This window comes from Salvelinus fontinalis, chromosome 23 (genome assembly GCF_029448725.1).
Source record: "Salvelinus fontinalis isolate EN_2023a chromosome 23, ASM2944872v1, whole genome shotgun sequence".
NCBI classification, from domain to species: domain Eukaryota; kingdom Metazoa; phylum Chordata; class Actinopteri; order Salmoniformes; family Salmonidae; genus Salvelinus; species Salvelinus fontinalis.
The window spans coordinates 34293691-34313124 of NC_074687.1; the positions used below are offsets into that span (position 1 = coordinate 34293691).

Here is a 19434-nt window from a genome sequence, read left to right on the forward strand (position 1 = left end):
TGACTGATAAGAAATATAATGTGTAATGGTGTTGAAAACAAACAGTTCACTATACAACGTGGTAATAATAGCATCTGTGAATGTGGGTTTTCCTACCAAAATGGCATTGTAAGTCAAATGTGAACAGTAAGGCTTACCTCCTAAAGTTCAAATGAAGTGAAATCTAATCCACATGTATGTATCAGCAGAGATCAGTAAAAGCCCTGTTTAACAGATCCTTTCAGGTCAGGGTGACTGACTAGATGGATCCCTGGTTTACTAGAAGTCATTTCCTTCCCTGCCACTGCCGCCTTAACCCAGCGTTTATAAAGGGTCAGCGACCCCTAACTTCCTGACACCGCAGCAACTTGATTGGATGACATTTGGGGGTAGTGATGGAAACAGTCACAATCTGTCAGGAGAGTGTCAGCCAGTCTCCTCTCCAAGCCCCTCATTAGCATTCACATCAAAACACACACACACACACACCATTTGGGGGAGGGGAGTACTCCAAAATACCCCTTATCTAGTGGGTGTGTCCATTAAGCAGCTAAAGGCAGCCTATATTAAACATGTGCCTGGGAGAGAGGGAAAGCAAAGCCAGTTGGTAGCCTGGGAACAGGTTACATATTAGCCAGAGAACATATTAGTACATATCTGTACCTGTTACTGAGTCACACTCTAGTATTGATTTAAGTCACATGAACAGCTAGGTCTCTAGAGGCAACAACCAATTTATTGAGGTCCGTCTCCAAACATCTTAGCATAGGTATATTCCCCTGCAGCACACTCCCTAATCAAACACTGAGTTAAAACACAATATGATAAGATCGAGCTTGTGCTCTTTCGAAATGACTAGGCTATCTCTTTAGTACAAACTACAAAACAACCTCACCTTCCTTGAACCCTATTTTGGTCTTCCTCGCTTCCTTTAGGAAATCAGTAGGTTTTCCCCCTGGAGGTCACTGGGAACAGTGTAGTTCCCATGACGAGGAAGGAAAGGAGTCGGGAAGGGGCACAATCACTTCCAAGCGCAGTCTCTGCAGGGGTGCAGACATTTTTAAGAGGACTTAACTACTTCCAGAGTTCTGAGTTCCGGTTAAGCTCAGCTATGTCTGGAAAACACATTCCATTCCAGAAGCAGTGCAGCTGACTGGTGCTCCGTTCAGCTAACTAACCAGGCTGCTCCGTTCAGCTAACTAACCAGGCTGCTCCGTTCAGCTAACTAACCAGGCTGCTCCGTTCAGCTAACTAACCAGGCTGCTCCGTTCAGCTAACTAACCAGGCTGCTCCGTTCAGCTAACTAACCAGGCTGCTCCGTTCAGCTAACTAACCAGGCTGCTCCGTTCAGCTAACTAACCAGGCTGCTCCGTTCAGCTAACTAACCAGGCTGCTCCGTTCAGCTAACTAACCAGGCTGCTCCGTTCAGCTAACTAACCAGGCTGCTCCGTTCAGCTAACTAACCAGGCTGCTCCGTTCAGCTAACTAACCAGGCTGCTCCGTTCAGCTAATTAACCAGGCTGCTCCGTTCAGCTAACTAACCAGGCTGCTCCGTTCAGCTAACTAACCAGGCTGCTCCGTTCAGCCAACTAACCAGGCTGCTCCGTTCAGCCAACTAACCAGGCTGCTCCGTTCAGCTAACTAACCAGGCTGCTCCGTTCAGCTAACTAACCAGGCTGCTCCGTTCAGCTAACTAACCAGGCTGCTCCGTTCAGCTAACTAACCAGGCTGCTCCGTTCAGCTAACTAACCAGGCTGCTCCGTTCAGCTAACTAACCAGGCTGCTCCGTTCAGCTAACTAACCAGGCTGCTCCGTTCAGCTAACTAACCAGGCTGCTCCGTTCAGCTAACTAACCAGGCTGCTCCGTTCAGCTAACTAACCAGGCTGCTCCGTTCAGCTAACTAACCAGGCTGCTCCGTTCAGCTAACTAACCAGGCTGCTCCGTTCAGCTAACTAACCAGGCTGCTCCGTTCAGCTAACTAACCAGGCTGCTCCGTTCAGCTAACTAACCAGGCTGCTCCGTTCAGCTAACTAACCAGGCTGCTCCGTTCAGCTAACTAACCAGGCTGCTCCGTTCAGCTAACTAACCAGGCTGCTCCGTTCAGCTAACTAACCAGGCTGCTCCGTTCAGCTAACTAACCAGGCTGCTCCGTTCAGCTAACTAACCAGGCTGCTCCGTTCAGCTAACTAACCAGGCTGCTCCGTTCAGCTAACTAACCAGGCTGCTCTGTTCAGCTAACTAACCAGGCTGCTCTGTTCAGCTAACTAACCAGGCTGCTCTGTTCAGCTAACTAACCAGGCTGCTCTGTTCAGCTAACTAACCAGGCTGCTCCATTCAGCTAACTAACCAGGCTGCTCTGTTCAGCTAACTAACCAGGCTGCTCTGTTCAGCTAACTAACCAGGCTGCTCTGTTCAGCTAACTAACCAGGCTGCTCTGTTCAGCTAACTAACCAGGCTGCTCCGTTCAGCTAACTAACCAGGCTGCTCTGTTCAGCTAACTAACCAGGCTGCTCTGTTCAGCTAACTAACCAGGCTGCTCTGTTCAGCTAACTAACCAGGCACCGGGCTCTGATAACAACACAGTACACATCCACAGCATGTAGGGAGAAAAACACTGCATAGCAGCATTTATTATTATTTTTTATGTCCTGGGCTTTGCGTCCACACAATTTCCCCCTGTGCGTGCAAACCGCCACAGTTCTCCATGTGGGTTATATACTATGAGAAGCTCATTTCGTATTTGAGGCAGATGGCTTTGGAGTGAATTCCACAGTGAAGGGCTGCAGTCACACTAAATATATGCAGCATGTTGAATGTTGATCTAGGACATACCGTGCATTCAGACCCCTTGACTTTTTCCACATTTTGTTACGTTACAGCCTTATTCTAAAATGGATTAAAAAAATGAAAAATTGATTATTGCTTTTCCCCCCTCATCAATCTACACACAATACCTCATAATTACAAAGCAAAAACTTTTTTTTAGAATTTATTGGGAAATTTATTGAAATAAAAAATTGAAATATCACATTTACATCAGTATTCAGACCCTTTACTCAGTACTTTGTTGAATCAGTTCTGGCAGCGATTACAGCCTTCAAGCTTGGCACACCTGTATTTGGGGAGTTTCTCCCATTCATCTCTGCAGATTCCCTCAAGCTCTGTCAGGTTGGATGGGGAGCGTCCCGATCGAACATCCAGAGATGTTCGATCGTTCAAGTCCGGGCTCTGGCTGGGCCACTCAAGGACATTCAGAGACTGGTCCCGAAGCCACTTCTGCGTTGTCTTGGCTGTGTGCTTAGGGTCATTGTCCTGTTGGAAGATGAACCTTCACCCCAGTCTGAGGTCCTGAGTGCTCTGGAGTAGGTTTTCATCAAGGATCTCTCTGTACTTTGCTCCGTTCATCTTTCCCTCAATCCTGACTAGTCTCCCAGTCCCTGCCTCTGAAAAACATTCACACAGCATGATGCTGCCACCACCATGCTTCACCGTAGGGATGGTGCCAGGTTTCCTCCAGACGTGACGCTTGGCATTCAGGCCAAAGAGTTCAATCTTGGTTTCATGAGACCAGAGAATATTGTTTCTCATGGTCTGAGAGTCCTTTAGGTGCTTTTGGCAAACTCCAAGCGGGCTGCCATGTGCCTTTTACTGAGGAGTGGCTTCCGTCTGGCCATTCTACTATAAAGGCCTGATTGGTGGAGTGCTGCAGAGATGGTTGTCCTTCTGGAAGGTTCTCCCATTTCCACAGAGGAATTCTAGACCTCTGTCAGAGTGACCATCGGGTTCTTGGTCACCTCCCTGACCAAGGCCCTTCTCCCCCGATTGCTCAGTTTGGCCGGGCGGCCAGCTCTAGGAAGAGTATTGGTGGTTCTAAACTTCTTCCATTTAAGAATTATGGAGGCCACTGTGTTCTTGGGGACCTTCAATACTGCATAAATGTTTTGGTACCCTTCCCCAGATCTGTGCCTCAACACAATCCTGTCTCGGAGCTCTACGGACAATTCCTTTGACCTCATGGCTTGGTTTTTGCTCTGACACGCACTGTCAACTGTGGGACCTTATATAGACAGGTGTGGGCCTTTCCAAATAATGTCCAATCAATTGAATTTACCATCAAGTTGTAGAAACATATCAAGGATGATCAATGCTGTTTTCAACTCTCTAGAGACAGCAGGAGCGGTAGAGATACACTCAATGATCGGCTATGAAAAGCCAACTGACATTTACTCCTGAGGTGCTGACCTGTTGCACCCTCGACAACCACTGTGATTATTATTATTTGACCCTGCTGGTCATCTATGAACATTTGAACATCTTGGCCATGTTCTGTTATAATCTCCACCCGGCACTACCAGAAGAGGACTGGCCACCCCGTATAGCCTGGTTCCTCTCTAGGTTTCTTCCTAGGTTCTGGCCTTTCTTGGGAGTTTTTCCTATCCACCGTGCTTCAACATCTGCATTGCTTGCTGTTTGGGGTTTTATGCTGGGTTTCTGTACAGCACTTTGTGACATCAGCTGATGTAAGAAGGGCTTTATAAATACATTTGATTTGAGTTGATCAATGGAAACAGGATGCACTTGAGCTCAATTTCGAGTCTCATAGCGAAGGGTCTGAATACATATAAATAATACTTTTTTATTTTAATACATTTGCAAAAACTAAAACCTGTTTTCGCTAAGTCATGATAGGATATCGTGCGTAGATTGATGAGGATATACATATATATTTTTAATCTATTTTAGAAAAAATTCTGTAAAGTGACAAAATATGGAAAAGGGGAAGAGGTTTGAATACTTTCCGAATGTACTGTACGCATATATTTGTAAGTTTTGCGACCTCATGGCTACCATATCTTTCCTACCGTGACCACTTATGGTAGTGTTAACAGAGAAACAGGGTGGTCCAGACCCTTTCTATGAGATATGACCATTTAATTAAAGTCATACTGTATATGTATCCTCATCAATCTACACACGATATCCTATCATAGACAATATTTCCAAACTGCAACGGCTCTTATATGTCATTTTAAGTGGTTGATAGCATAGGGCCAAGGGAGGGGAGAGTGTACTGTAAGTGTAATCTGATAAGGAAATGCTCAAAGCCTTCACCTACTAACAACTCCTACTATTGCCAAACTGCTCTCTCAAGACTGACACACTAAATTCAGGGGAGATATCACAACACACAGCAGTGTTAAAATGGCTCATGTCAGGGAAGTTTGGAGCATCTTCTAAAGAAAGGGAAAGGGGGATACCTAGTCAGTTGTACAACTGAATGCATTCAACTGAAATGTGTCTTCCACATTTCACCCAACCCCTCTGTATCAGAAGACCTTTGTACAAACCATCTATGCTGGGGCATTACTTTAAATTACAAGACATTTCCCTAACAACAAGACAAAAACCTCATGGTATTTCACCACCTATAAATGTCTAAAAGTTTGAAGAAAATTTTGAAAGAGAGTTGAGGTCTCTTTGATACCTGACTTACTTGTTAAAATTTTCCAGTAGTAAACATATGATCCCACCATAAAGGATTCTTCTATTTATTGTGTGAAACTGTTAAGGTGGTAGACTACCTCCTGTATTTCTGTTTTATTGGTTCTTACAGACTAAAAAAGACACTTCAATGTAAATAACCATACCTGTCACCCTATAAATACCATTACCTCCAGGTTATGCCTGCAGGTTTAAAACAAATGGTGCTTGGTTTACTTTTATGTCATGGTGGCCTCCACAGTTTGACATCAAGCAGAAGGCTTAAATGGGAGGTTGCACGAGAGGGGATACTGGAGGTAGAGAGATATTTTCACACCACTTGGCACAGATCTGGCAGTGTACTGTATACCACTAGGAAGGAACACTTAGCAAGAAACTGATTCTTAAAATCTAAACCGATAGAGAAAACATTTACCACTTGGCAGTCCATCTAGGATTTAAAAAAATTTCTGTGATAGTTGCAAGCCAAAATGCTTGATTTTGCTGCAGCAATAATGACATTTAGCGCCGATTTCGTCCAATTTGTCATGAAAATGCAATGACGAGGGAAAAAGTTTGTTGACGTGTTGCTTGATTGAATCCTTTTATGCGGTAAAATTGCAGTGATTGGTTAAAATTGCGAGCCCTCTTTTTGGAGTGTGGTGATGGAACAGTTATATGCGGTAATATTGCAATGATTTTGATGTTTTATGCAGTAATAGTGCAGTGATTGGTCAAATTTGAAAGCCCTCGCATACATTTCTGCTAAATTTGTTACGATCACAGAATCGCAAAATCCTGGAGGGACTGCCTGTTGGTAATGGTCCCATAAAGTTGCATGTACAGTCTTAGCAGTAGAGTCCACCCCACAGTGTTACAATGTGATGTGGCTAAATCACAGTGATACAAGCGACTATCCAAGATGGACTTTACTAACTGAGTGGCAAACATAAATATTTGAATGGTATCATTCTGTGAGAAACTGGGAATGCAATCTAAACTACCCACCTAAGCTTTATGGTGTGGTTTGCCCTGAGGGGAACAGCATTCTCACTTCAGTTAAAGGCCCAGTGCAGTCAAAAACATGATATTCCTGTGTTTTCTAATAACACTGAAACAAAATATAAATGCAACATGCAACAATTTTAAAGATTTCACTGAGATACAGTTTATATAAGGAAATCAGTCAATTTAAATAAAAACATTAGGCCCTATTCTATGGATTTCACGACTGGGAATACAGATATGCATGTTGGTCACAGATACATTGGATCAGAAAACCAGTCAGTATCTGGTATGGATCTCATCATGGTATTTCTATGCATTCAAATTGCCATCGATAAAATGCAATTGTGTTCATTGTCCGTAGCTTATGCCTGCCCATACCATAACCCCACCACCACCATGAGGCACTCTGTTCACAACGTTGACATCAGCAAACTGCTCGACCACACGACGCCATACACACTATCTGCCATCTGCCTGGTACAGTTGAAACCGGGATTCATCGGCGAAGCGCACACTTCTCCAGCTTGACAGTGGCCATCGAAGGTGAGTATTTGTCCACTGAAGTCGGTTACGATGTTGAACTACAGTCAGGTCAAGACCAGGACGACCAGCACACAGATGAGCTTCCCTGAGACCTTTCTGACAGTTTGTGCAGAAATTCTTCCGTTGTGCAAACACACAGTTTCATCAGCTGTCTGGGTGGCTGGTCTCAGACGATCCTGCAGGTGAACAAGTAGGATATGGAGGTCCTGGGCTGGCGTGGTTACATGTGGTCTACGGTTGTGAGGCCGGTTAGACGTACTGCCAAATTCTCTAAAATGATGTTGGAGGTGGCTTATGGTAGAGAAATTAACATTACATTCTCTGGCAACAGCTCTGGTGGACATTCCTGCAGTCAGCATGCCAATTGCACGCTCCCTCAAAACTTGACACATCTGTGGCATTGTGTTCGTGTGACAAAATATTTTAGAGTGGCCTTTTATTGTCACCAGCACAAGTTGTACCTGTGTAATGATTATGTTGTTTAATCAGCTTCTTGATATGCCACACCTGTCAGGTGGATGGATTATTTTGGCAAAGGACAAATGCTCACTAACAGGGATGTAAACCAATTTGTCAACCAAATTTGAGAGAAATAAGCTTTTTGTCCATATGGAACATTTTGGGGATCTTTAAATTCAGCCCATGAAACATGTGACCAACACTTTACATGTTGCGTTTATATTTTTGTTCAGTATATATTTCCACACTATGGAGTTGAAATAATACTGTGAAATTGTAAAAAATTATGATAAAACATTTTTACTGTTTCGGTGGGAGAGAGTTTGGGCCTTGCACGGGGACCTCACAATTAAGTAAATGAGTTAATAGACCAATAAGAAAGACAGTTCCAAACCTCTCTGCAAATAACAGCTACTTTTCTGTTTTCCCCTCCTCACTTAAACCACCCCCACACAGTCCTAGCTACATTTTAGCTTGAGAAATTGCTCTTTAACTCTTAGGGATAGGCCCCTTTTTTCACCATTTCCTGTCTGAATGACGTGCCCAAAGTAAACAGCCTGTAGCTCAGGCCCTGAAGCCAGGATATGCATATCTTACCATTGGAAAGAAAACACCTTGAAGTTTGTAGAAATATATATATTAATAATAATATATTATAATAATTAATATTTTATATATAATATAAATATTATAGTTTGATTACAGTTTAGGGTATCTGAGGAGTAAATAGAAACATATTTGACTTGTTGAAACAAAGTTGAGGGGGTAGATTTTCAGATTCCTTTCTCTGCAAGTTAAATGAGTGGATTACTCAAATCAATGGCGCCAACTAAACTGACTTTTTGGGATATAAAGGAGGATTTTATCTAACAAAACGACACTACATGTTATAGCTGGGAACCTTTGGATGACAAATCAGAAGAAGATTTTCAAAAAGTAAGTGAATATTTAATCGTTATATGTGAATGTATGAAACCTATGCCGGTGGAAAAATATTTTGATGTGGGGCGCCGTCCTCAAACAATCGCATGGCATATTTTCGCTGTAATAGCTACTGTAAATCGGACAGCACAGTTAGATTAACAAGAATTTAAGCTTTCAGCCGACACTTATATGTACCTAAATGTTTAAAATCCATAATATTTATGAATATTTATTTGAATTGCGCGCCCTCCAGCTTCACCGGAAGTTGTCCCGATCCTTGTAAGAGGTTTTTTTTTTTTTACTATTTTAATTGAAAACATCACAGTAAGGTACCTTATTGTTGCCCAGAAATTATTTGATATTGAGATCAAAACGGCTGCATTAGACCTTTAAGACACTTAATAGACCAGTAAGACTGGATTTTAATAAGATATGCAGATATTTTCACAATACACATGACTGAAGACACAATATAATAGTGCATGACTTCTAAGAATGAAGTGTCTGCTTTGATTTGACTTTCATAAAACTGTGGAAGTTAATCAACTGATCATATTTGTCTTCTGGTTTATTTGATCAATCATGAAGCTACCTGTGGTTGGATGAACTGATAGGGTAATGACTGTTTATGGTGTCTGTATCAGTTAAGGAGAGAGACGAACAAGAGGTTCGTGGTGCGGTGAAATTCTCTTCAGACCATCTACATCAAGGTGACACCAAAAGAAAAACAGAGAGAGAAAGAGTGAGAAAAAATATTCTTCTGACAGCTTTAAACTGAAATGTTTCAGCCATTGTCTGTATACTGTTACACTCTACCAGTGTGGAAAGCCCTGGGCCAATACAAATGATAGATTTATAGCTTTGTTTTTGGCAGCTGGGTATTGGACTCTACAGTAGGCAATGTTGTTAAAGGTAGAAAAGTAGAAAGAGGGCGAGTCGCTTCATGAGAGGGACTGTATGTAAGTGGACACACCCGTCACTAGTGTCAGCATGGCTTGTTGTATGACAATACTCAGTGACGCCTTGAGGGTTGTGGGTACCTGAGTGGACATGGAATACAATGAGTCCCTATTTTTTAGCTGCAGTTGATTGGGGGGAAGGAGAAAAGGGAGAAAGTCTTGAGTCATGGATTTGGAGGTGTTATAGGGTAGGATGTTGGTGGGGCAAGGACGCCCTGTGGTGTAACGAGCTGCTGAATCATGGAAAGTTTTGTCTTTTGTTTTTGGCATGCATCTCTATTGCCTCAGTTATTCTGAACACAATCTAAAACGTACAAGATGGTGCCGGAGGGGATGGCTGCCGTCTTATCGGCTCTTAACCAACCATGCTATTTTGTTTGTTTTTTCGCGTTGCTCATAACATGTTTTGTACATAATGTTGCTGCTACCGTCTCTTATGACCGAATAGAGCTTCTGGACATCAGAACTGGGATTACTCACCTCAAACTGGACGAGGAGTTCTTCAATGAGTCAGATGCAGGAGATATACTACAGACGCCCGACCAGGCCCAGATCCCTGTGATTCGCTGGAAAAGGAAACGTAGGTTTCGCGGAAAGAGATCTGGCTGCCTTGTGAGGATCAGGTGACGAGTGCCAAATCTGCCCTTGCATTCCTAATGTTCAATCGCTGGAAAATAAATGGAACAAAGTGAAAGCACGTATATCCTACCAACGGGACATTAAAAACTGTAATATCTTATGTTTCACTGAGTCTGAACACGACATTAAGAACATACAGTTGGCGGGTTATACACTCCATCGACAGGATAGAACAACAGCTTCTAGTAAGACACGGAGCGGGGGCCTATGCATATTTATAAACAATAGCTGGTGCACAATATCTAAGGAAGTCTCAAGGTTTTGCTCGCCTGAGGTAGAGTATCTCATGATAAGCTGTAGACAACACTATCGACCTAGAGAGTTTATCTGTATTTTTCGTGGCTGTCTACATACCACCACAGACCGAGGCTGGCACTAAAACCGCACTCAATGAGCTGTATTCCGCCATAAGCAAACAGGAAAACGCTCATCCAGAGGTGGCGCTCCTAGTGGCCGGGGACTTTAATGGCTGCATTCAGTTTTACCTAATTTATATCAGCATGTTAAATGTGCAACCAGAGGGAAAACAAATTCTAGACCATCTTTACTCCACACAGAGACGTGTACAAAGCTCTCCCTCGCCCTCCATTTTGTAAATCTGACCATAACTCTGTACCAGTAGCCCTCCTGATTCCTGCTTACAATAAAAAAAAAAAATGCAGGAAGCACCAGTGACTCGGTCTATAAAAAAGTGGTCAGATGAAGCAGATGCTAAACTACAGGACTATTTTGCTAGCACAAACAGGAATATGTTCCAGGATTCTTCCGATGGCATTGAGGAGTACACTACATCAGTACATAATTACCTCAATTACCTCGACACCGGTGCCCCCGCCCATTGACACATTGACTCTGTACCAGTAGCCCCTGTATATAACCCTGCTATTGTTATTTACTGCTTCTCTTTAATTATTTGTTCTTATCTCATTTTGTTTTTAGGTATTTTCTTAAAACTGCATTGTTGGTTTAAGGGCTTGCAAGTAAGTATTTCACTGTAACGTCTGCACCTGTTGTATTCGGTGCATGTGACAAACACGATTTGATTTGATTACAAGGTTGGGCGGAGTATTGTGTGTAAAGCAGGGTGTTCTATGAGCCATTCCCACAATCTCAGCCACACAGAAACAGCTGGCCATGTCGACCTCACAGTGGGCAGGTGAGCAAACAGCCCTGAGTGGTTGAGTGGTGCTGGCTGCATCAGGCCCGCATGGCAGGCAGAAAGAGAACTTCCCTCAGCATCCTACTGGCACGAGAAGCCATCGGGCACAGAGAGAAACCATCACTAAGAAGTGCTGCCCACAGGAATGCGCTGGCTATTAGAAGCCCCCATTAGGAAGTAGAGAGAGGGGCTCAGGTTACTGTGTGTGTGGCTGGAGCGCACCAGGGCCTTATTGAGCCGACGACTCAAAGGGATGCCACAGGACTCATCTTCAATAAAACTCCCACTGGAGGTCATATTATACTTCAGAGGGCTCAGGAAAAATGTGCTCTCTCTCACTGTCTCTGTGCATGTTTTGTTTTGCTGTATCACTTAAGTGGAAGGCATTCCAATAATGCAATAGCTATAACAGTTAGGATACAATCACAAACAAGTACAAACATGTTGCAGAATGCACAGGAGGAAAACAGAGATGAGAAGAAGAGTGAGGAACATCAACGAAGAGCATACGAACAGAATTACCTGAGATATCCTGATAAAATCTTCAATCAGAGTGTCTCTGTCTTCTGTGTTCTTTTACATAAAAAGAAAAGGAGAAGTGGTGAGAGAAGTACCCCCACTGTTCTCCAAACAAGCAGGTTCGGTCACTGTCTGCTCTAAACAAAACCAAGTTCCCGCTTCCTTTGGAGTGTGGTTTAAACATCTCCCCATCTTTGTTCTTTGTTCTCGTCCTCTCCCACGCACACGCTTTACTATGTAGATCCAACACAGGAAGTGACTAAGGGGCTGGTCAGTTCTCTGTCACAAACCCCTCAGGCCTAAGGCCCTATAAAACCCAAGAGGCCTTTTCTTCAGGCTTTACTGCTCTTTTGTGTGCATGGGTCGTTCTCCCTCTTGTTTGACAATATCAGGCAGTCAGAGCCCAGGCAGACACACTGGTTGTAAAACCACTCAGGCTGTCGACAACCCTCTGATCAACACCAGAGCTTCGAGAAGACCATCGAGAGGTGTCTCCTGCTGTGGATGGTCTAGCATGTCTAGACTGGAGGTTGACCTCCCTTTGGTAGGCCTATATAGCCTGGGCTGAACGCTTTGGAAAATGACTATGTGTGAGGACCAACTTGCAGAGAGATTGGGTGCCATTAAAAGCAAGTCACAAAATTGAATGAAGAATACCTGATCATTATGGAAATCACCATTCTAACAAAAATGTGCCAGTTGCTTGTACTATAAAGTTTAACAGTCAGATGAGTCTGCACTCAGAAGGTGCCATTTCAGTAATGACTTGAAGACAGGGGATTATAGTAAACAAAGCCAGTGAAGTGTGACAAAGGACCTATCTAGAGAATAGCTGGAAGCAAAACAAACATCTAGCCTCAAAGGCTGCTCAGAAATCTATATTATGTCTGTTGTCTGTGGTCGGTCAAAATGCCTTTAGGAAAAACGTTAACTTCATCTCTCCTTTTTCACTTTTTCTCCCTAAATCAGATTATGTCAGACAAGATCTCATCTATGCAGCTTTCTCTGAGGGCTTTGAAGTTATAATACAGGACCTAAACCAATCCAGGTGGATGGAGTTTACTATGTTTTCACTGCCTGGTAATGGCCATATAAAAACTAACCTAAATGTTCTGCATGGGACGCAGCGTTACACGCAGCATTACACAACCATCTGATTAGAGTCAACCATTAGCTAGGAGATAACTGTCACACCCTGATCTGTTTCACCTGTCTTGTGCTTGTCTCCACCCCCCTCCAGCTGTTGCCCATTTTCCCCATTATCCCATGCATTTATACTGGTGTTTTCTGTTTGTTGGTTGCCAGTTTGTCTTGTCTCATCAAGCCTACCAGCGTGTTTATCCCCGTACTCCTGTTCGCTCTAGTCCCTGTTTTCTAGTCCCTCCGGTTTTGACCTTTCTGCCTGCTGTTCTGTACCTTTCTGACACCGCCCTGGATTACTGACCTCTGCCTGCCTGCCGTTCTGTACCTTACTGACTCTGCACTGGGTTACTGACCCATTTTGTTAGTTCGAATCGCAGATGTTAATTGTCTGCATCTGGGTCTTATCCTGAGTCCTGATAATAACTGTATTCATTTATCCATTGTACAGTATGATGTTCATCAGTTTTCAGATATAGTTTGACATGTGTAATAAAAGATGCAGAAAACTTCTCAACATTGCCTTTGATTACGTAGGCTGATACTAAAACTACTAGGGTAGCCCCGACAAAAAAACGATTGTTTGGTCGAAATGTTTAAATGTGTATTTTTCACCCTGATCTGTTTCACCTGTCCTTGTGATTGTGTCCACCCCCTCCAGGTGTCAGTTATTTTCCCTGGTGTACTTATCCCTGTCTCTCTGTGCCAGTTCATCTTGTATGTTCAAGTCAACCGGTGTGTTTTTTCCCGTGCTCCTACTTTTCTATTCTCTTCTACTAGTCCTCCCGCTTTTGCCTGTGCCTGTTTTCTGGACTCCATTCCCGCCTGCCTGACCATTCTGCCTGCCCTGACCTCGAGCCTGCCATTCTGGATCTCTGAACTGGTTTTGACCTTTGGCCTGTCCATGACCATTCTCTTACCTACCCCTTTTGGATTGTTAATAAACATCTTGGACTCTAACCATCTGCCTCCTGTGTCTGCATCTGGGTCTCGCCTTGTGCCCTTATACCCGGTGTTTAAAAAAAAAAAACAATATGCACTGAGCTTGTCTGATGCTTTAAGCACACAGTTTGATGAAATAATTAAGACACACAAATTACTCTCGAGGGATCCAGGGAGAAGGGTAACCAGAAGAAAAAAACCTGTCCCTGACCCTCCACCTCTCGCTGGCCACAGATTCTGCCATTAAGCTCTTGATGTTGTTGGTAATAGGCTACACCAGGGGTCGGCAACCTTTTTTATGTGAAGTGCCAAGTTACAATTTATCTTACCATTTCTACCAAACTGCGTGCTAGTTAAGATTTTCATATGCACATTTACGTGGAACAGTTTCATTTAAATTATAATAACATATTTTTGTTCTATTGCCAACTAGGTAGAATATAGCCTACATAAAGCCATCAAATAAAAACATTGCAGGTAAAAAAATATCCTGATAAAAATATCCTATACATAAAAATACAAATGTTTATTTAACTAGGCAAGTCAGTCAAGAACAAATTCTTATTTACAATGATGGCCAAACCCGGACGATGCTGGGTCAATTGTGTGCCGCATTATGGGACCCCCAATCACGGCCAGATGTGATACAGCCTGGATTCAAACCAGGGACTGTAGTGACGCCTCTTGCACTGAGATGCAGTGCCTTAGACCGCTGCGCCACTCGGGAGCCCCTAAATCAAATAGGGATACGCATGGAGGTTTGTTCATGTTCTTCAATCACATTTATCGCTCTACTCTGCCTGTCTGTAATGAACTTGACTAATTGTATTAACTAGCAACTAGGTCAGGCGCACAGCTCATGCTAGAAAACTTGCAACATTGTATCAACTATTCTGGGCCATCAGAGTTTCCCATGCCAGTGAGCTCCTGACAGACACAGCTGTATTTGCGCAAGGGATAAGAAGTAATTAGGTATTTTATGACGTTTCCACTGGATCAGAGCATGACATTTTTCCAGAGGCTTGGTGGTTATCAAAAGGGAGATAGCTGGAATTATCTTTTTTAAATACAGTGCATTCGGAAAGTATTCAGACCCCTTGATTTTTCCCCACATTTTGTTAAGTTACAGCCTTTTCTAAAATATATTTAAAACAAATATATCAATCTACACACAATACCCCATAACGACAAAGACAAAAAAGTTTATACTTATTCTTTTGCAAATGTATAATTTTTTTAAACCTTATTTACATATTCAGACCCTTTGCAATGAGACTTCGAAATTGAGCTCAATTGATCATCCTTGAGATCTTTCTACAACTTGGAGTCCACCTGTGGTAAATTCAATTGATTGGACATGATTTAGAAAGGCACACACCTGTCTATATAAGGTACCACAATTGACAGTGCATTTCAGATCAAAAACCAAGCCATGAGGTCCAAGGAATTGTCCGTAGAGCTCCGAGACAGGATTGTGTCAAGGCACAGATCTGGGGAACGGTACCAAAATATGTCTGCAGGTCCCCAAGAGCCAGAGCCTGGACTTGAACCCAATTGAACATCTCTGGAGAGACCTGAAAATAGCTGTGCAGTGACAATATCTATCCAACCTGACAGAGCTTGAAAGGATCTGCAGAGAAGAATGCGAGACACTCCCCAAATACAGGTGTGCCAAGCGTGTCGTGTCATACCCCAGAACACTCGAGGCAATCAGAAATACTATCAGACATCCCCAAATATATACACGTGTGCGCAGGCCAGGTAGCCTAGGCCTACTTCTACAAGTAACCAGGTGTGTATCCTTACTCAACATTTACAGGAGCACTCCAAACAAAATACAATTAATAAATTGACAAAACTCGTAAATGGAATTAAATAAACCAACACTTGTTTCTCACAAGTGTAACATAGGTTGTGAGCTCTGCAAACAAGTGTACACTCCAACAATGAGAACAGTAAATGTAATAATGACTGTAATAATAATATATTGAATGCATTAAAGCTGCAACATATAACTTTTTGGGTGACCCAACCAAATTCACATAGAAATGTGCGTTATAGATATGGCATTCTCATTAAGTCCAAGTCTAAGAAGCGGTAGATCTGTTCTATGTGCGCAGTGCTATTTTTATGTTTCTTATGTTCAGTTTTTGCTTCTTTTACTGTCAGTTTTTGTACACCAGATTCAAACAGCTGAAAGTACAATATTTTTGGTTATGGAAAATATATTTCACAGTGGTTTAGATGGTACAAGGATTCTCTACTATGTACTTGCTTGTTTTGTCACAAACCGAAATTTGACGATTCGAATTTTAGCAGGTGCATTGAGCACCTTTAACAGAAATTACCGAAACCAAACAAACATTATTGATTAGAAATGATTAACGGTAAATGTACTACTGGTGATATATGTAATGGTGAATTGATAGACACTAACAATCAAAGGGCAAACAATTCACACAATGAGTTAAAAAACAATGAATGCGCACACATTTACAGGAGAGAGCATTTTGGAGAGAGACGCGCTTTGTGCATCTAAGCCATTCCGCAATGGAATAGGCCACTGAGACAGGCACGAATAAGACACGTGGCTCGTGTGCCACATTATATTGTTTTGCAACTGCTTGACCAAACAAACCACAGTCGACCAACAGCCTATACACCAAACAATCGACCAGTCGACTAAATAGGGTCAACACTAAATCTATGTAGGCTATACAATATATGCATGCTATATTTTCTTGTACTGTAGTTTCCTGTAGAAAGACTTCTATGTAGGTCTCTTGCAAAGCATCTCTGGCCTACATGCACTGCATTGTTTTACAATGACAACAAAAAAATGACATCAGTCAAGTGAAAAGGCTGGGGGAATCACTTTGGTACAACATTTGTGCATAAATGGATTATTTGCGTGACAAAGACATCCCTCTCATTGAAAACACAGCCCCAGGGGGTAACAGGTTGTGGTACAGTGTCAAACCAACACTTAAGATTGCCTTGCCTTCCCCCTGGCAATTTCAGGTGGGTATACAGTGATATAGTGGAGGAGAGGAGGTGAGGTGATGTATTGAGGTAATACATTGGTGAGGGTAATGTGTGGTTGTCATCTGATCTCGTCTTGTCCTGCCTCAGTGAGAGGCGAGGGGTGGAGCGGAGCGGAGGAAAGGAACCTGATTGTTCGACCCTTGGGTATAGGTTTGTTTTTCTGTGTGCAGAATCTGGGGTCATTTTGATTCTGAATGACGCTACAGAAAAAGAGAGGGAAAGAAAACACCCTTCTACTGTAATTGACTCATTCCAGTTGCATCATGTCAAGATGATGTCATGTTCTACATATTGGCCACACATTAGGGCTGGGAATTGCCAGGGACCTCGCGATATTTGATATTTAGGTCCCATACGATATGTATTGTGATTCTCAAGATTATATATGTATTGCAATCAGAGGTTGGAAATTAAGCTCTGAACAGTTTCAACCCCCAAAGAATTTACGGTTTATATCGTTCCCTCCGAAATATATATATTTTACAATTAGCTCGACATTAAATTACTTCACCAATCACTGCGGACAGAGCAACTTGCTATTGAGCGTGCAAAAGCTATAGTTGTTTACATGCATTCGACAGACAAGTATAGGGCGCGAGATGCAAATTACATTTTGTTGGTGAGGAGAGAGCGAAAGGGTGAAGGAGGCCTTCTTTGACGCGCTGGGCATCTTGATGTTATGACATATATTATCTGAATTAGGCCCACAGAATTACACCTACCGAGGACCAGCTTCTATAAAAGGAACTTTTTGAACTTCAGAGAGTTGCTTTAATGTTGGACCAAAACTACCTAGCTAGCTAGCTACCAAGCTTGTGTGTGCAGAGTGGCACCAGAATTCAAATAAAGGCACGTCTTACCTTTTAGTCGATAATACATCCAATGTGAAATGTGATAACTATAGTATCATTAACTAGCGTTGAATAAAAGTTTATCCATTGTTCTCTAATTAAAAATCTCTCTCCCTAATTTTGGAATAACGCTTGTAAACTTCAGTAGGCTACAGCACACTATGCTTCAAAGGAAGGGGCAGGTATCCTATACACACACACACACACACACACACACACACACACACACACACACACACACACAGAGACAAAGATTTTCAGTTAGCAGGCACACTGGAATACGTTTCTGAGTGACTGAGTGAGGGCTTTCCATAGGCGCTTTGTTGCATTTTTAGTGGGACTGGAAAAAAATGCCCGGAATATAAAATAACGTTATTAACCAGTTCCCATGCTTTTAAAATAACGGTTCTGTTCCGGAACAGTATAGAACACTTTCGTTCCTGGTTTTGATCCTGTTCCTATAAAAATGTTATGCTATTCCAGTTTTCGGTTCTGTTTTCTGTTCTGTTCCCCAACCCCTGATTGCAATTTGATATGCGATTTGATGTTCCAAACATATTGCTTTCTATATGTCTGCTGCAGAAAGACAAGAGAGCATGAGAAATTTTGCTTTGATCAGTCATGGCAAGTCATGAAAACATTGCTCACGATTTAAAAATATGATGGAGAACAAGCTATAAGATGAAAAATACAGGAGAATTGGCGCAGGTACGGTCGACTAGTGTTAGCTAATGCTACCTAGCAAAAACATTTTGAATAAGAATTACAAATCGATACGTGGGGTCAAAGTATTGATATAATATCGTCCAAAATAATATTGAGATCTGTAAGTGTATCGATTTTTTTCTTCACCCATCACTACCAAATGTGGCTGCTAGGTTGTGCTGCTATAAGTGCAGAAGATAATATCTTGGAATTATTGTATTTTAATACAGGTAATATGTGTATCTTTCAAAGACATTCTAAAAAGGGATATTGACGACATAATTGCAACATTACTAGTGTCCATTTCAATCATTTGAATTGCATTAATGAACATCTACCAGTCTCAATCAGTGGGCAAAGAAAAGGAAAAGGTTTGAAGGGACATAAAATGACAAATGGCATGTTTAGTTCACTGAAATTATCAGTGAACTTTTCCCTGTATATTGTTTACATCTTAACTGGAGGAACTTAAAGTAACTGCCACTCCAACATGTTTTAAGATTACTTGAATAATGTGTAGCGTAGCTGATTGTCGAACTGTAGCCTACACAGCTCAGACTTTATTCAAATCCAGGAAACAAAACTGTAATCTGAATTAGAGGTCGACCGAAGACTCATGTTAAAAGGAACCACCAGCTTTCATATGTTCTCATGTTATGAGCAAGGAACTTAAACGTTAGCTTTTTTAAATGTTGCACTTTTACTTTTTTCTCCAACACTGCGTTTTTGCATTATTTAAACCAAATTGAACAGGTTTCATTATTTATTTGAGACTAAATAGATTTTATTTATGTATTATATTAAGTTAAAATAAAAGTGTTTATTCAGTATTGTTGTAATTGTCATTATTACAAATATATATATAAAAATCGTCTGATTAATTGGTATCGGCTTTTTTTTGTCCTCCAATAATCGGTATCGGCGTTGGAAAATCATAATCAGCCTCCCGGGTGGCGCAGTGGTCTAGAGCACTGCATCGCAGTGCTAACTGCGCCACCAGAGTCTCTGGGTTCGCCCCCAGGCTCTGTCGCAGCCGGCCGCGACCGGGAGGTCCGTGGGGCGACGCACAATTGGGCTAGC

The 19434-nt window shown here is 42.2% G+C and overlaps 1 protein-coding gene across 3 annotated transcripts in view; it reads right to left on the bottom strand.

The window, feature by feature from the left end:
• Positions 1 to 19434, bottom strand: part of LOC129821185 (ly6/PLAUR domain-containing protein 6B-like) — a 53990-nt gene that overhangs the window by 24947 nt on the left and 9609 nt on the right. Inside the window, exons 2-3 of one of the 3 annotated variants that reach the window (XM_055878541.1) lie at positions 11675 to 11725; positions 9835 to 10021 (exon numbers count right to left, since the gene is read on the bottom strand). The exons of 1 other annotated variant lie outside the window; for it this stretch is intronic. The gene's annotated coding sequence lies outside the window, so the exon portion shown is untranslated. The remainder of the gene's footprint in view (positions 1 to 9834; positions 10022 to 11674; positions 11726 to 19434) is intronic. One more of the 3 variants, XM_055878542.1, reaches the window with a different exon arrangement.